Source organism: Mirounga leonina, unplaced genomic scaffold (assembly GCF_011800145.1).
Source record: "Mirounga leonina isolate KUSES-001 unplaced genomic scaffold, KU_Mleo_1.0 Mir_204, whole genome shotgun sequence".
Classification (NCBI taxonomy): domain Eukaryota; kingdom Metazoa; phylum Chordata; class Mammalia; order Carnivora; family Phocidae; genus Mirounga; species Mirounga leonina.
The window spans coordinates 16747648-16749889 of record NW_023270513.1 but is presented as its reverse complement, the minus strand read 5'-3'; the positions used below and the strand labels follow the sequence as shown (position 1 = coordinate 16749889).

Here is a 2242-nt window from a genome sequence, read left to right as displayed (position 1 = left end):
GCCAAAGGGGAGGTGGGCAGAGAGGTTAAATAGGTGATGGGGATTAAGGGGCGCACTTGTTGTGATGAGCACTGGGTGTTTTATGGAAGGGTTAATCACTATATTGTAAGCCTAAAACTAATATTTCACTGTATGTTAACTAACTGGAATTTAAATTATAAGAAAACATGGAAAAAATAGATACTCACTGGACTTCAGTAAAGGGTGGAGGACATCAGTGAGACCCTTGACAAAGAGATAAAAAATAACATATCAGAGATGAAGAACTCAATAAGTGAAATTAAAAATATAATAGATGGAATAAATAATATGTGACAGGAAGCCGAGGAACATATCAATGATCTGGAAGATAGAGTAATTGAAAATAATGAAGCTGAGCATGTGAGAGATAAACAAATACTTCATAATGAGAATAAACTTTAAGAAATGGTTCCTCCATCAAGCATAGCAATATTCACATTATAGGGATCCCAGGAGGAGAGAGGAAGGTGGGCAGAAAACATATTTGAAGAAACAATACTTGAAAATTTCCCAAATCTGGGGAGGGAAACAGATCCAGATTCAGGAGGCACAGAGATCATTTTAAAGATTGTAAGAGAAAAGAAGACATTTACACACAAAAGAAACCCCATAATGATTTCAGGTGTTTCAGCAGAAGATTTGCAGGCCAGAAGTGAGTGGCATGATGTATTTGAAGTGCTGAAAGGAAAAATCTGCAGCCAAAAATACTCTATCCAACAAGAATGTCATTCAGAATAGATGAAGAGATAAAGAGTTTCCCACGTAAACAGACTTAAAAGAATTCATGACCACTAAAACAGCCCTGCAAGAAATGTTAGGTGAGATTCTGTGAGTGGAACACAAAAAAACAATAAGTAAGAGTAAGAAAAATTAGAAGCACAAAGTAAAAGGATGTAAAATATGATACCAAATATCTGAACCATGGAGGGGAAAAGAGTAAAGAGTGAGTTCAAAAATAAGCAACCATCTAGTTAATATAGACTGCTATATGCAGGAGATGTTATATGTAAGCTGAATGGTAATCAAAACAAATAAAAAAACAGTAATACTTCTTTTACAACTAGTGCCAAGTGATGGGAATCTCTCAGGACAACTGGCACAAGCATCATAATATTGGGGGCAAGAGAAAGCCCTACCATAAAAAGCAGAAGTATGAGCAAGGATGCCCCACTGTCAACACTAAGATTGGCCCCTGCCACATTCATACAGTCCACATTTGGGGAGCCAACAAGAAGAACCATGCTTTGAGGCTGGATGTGGGGAGCTTTGTCTGGGGCTGTTTCTTGTGCCAGTTGTCCTGAGAGATTCCCATCACTTGGCACTAGTTGTAAAAGAAGTATTACTGTTTTTTGATTTGTGGTTACCATTCAGCTTACATATAACATCTCCTGCATATAGCAGTCTATATTAACTAGATGGTTGCTTATTTTTGAACTCACTCTTTACTCTTTTCCCCTCCATGATTCAGATATTTGGTATCATATTTTACATCCTTTTACTTTGTGCTTCTAATTTTTCTTACTCTTACTTATTGATGTTGTCTACAATGCATCCAACAAGGAAATAGTCCACACAAAGACCCTGGTGAAGAACTGTATCATGCTTATTGACAACCCACAGTGGTATGAGTCCTGCTATGCACTGCCCCTTGGCCACAAGAAGGGGGCCAAGCTAACATCAAAGGAGAAAGAAATTAAAAAAAAAAAAAAACCTCAGAAAATTCAAAATAAGTATAATGAAAGGAAAAAAATGCCAAAATCAGCAGTTTTCCAGAGGAGCAGTGCCAGCAGGGCAAGCTTCTTGCAGGCCTCATTTCAAAAACAGGCCAGTGTGGCCAAGAAGATGGCTATATGCTACAGGACAAGGAGGTAGACTTCCATCCGAGGAAAAGAAAAGCTCAGAAAGGCAAATAAATCTTCCTGCCTTCTATCTTTGATCATGTAATAAAGGTGCTTATTGTTCTAAACAAAAGCACTAATAGGTATGCAAAAAATAAAAAGTAAGAAACCAAAATAATCACTAAAAAACCCCAGCAAACCATGAGAGACAGAAAAACTACAAAAACAACAACAAATCAAGTAGCACAATGGCAATAAATACACACCCATCAATAATTATTTGGGGGGCACCTGGGTGGCTCAGTCAGTTAAGTGAACAACTCATGATTTCAGCTCAGGTCATGATCTCAGGGTTATGAGATCGAGCCCCATTTTGGGCTCTG

The 2242-nt window shown here is 37.8% G+C and overlaps 1 pseudogene; it reads left to right on the top strand.

The window, feature by feature from the left end:
• The first annotated feature begins 1094 nt into the window (after positions 1 to 1094).
• LOC118026079 lies at positions 1095 to 1934 on the top strand (annotated as a pseudogene).
• The last annotated feature ends 308 nt before the right edge of the window (positions 1935 to 2242 follow it).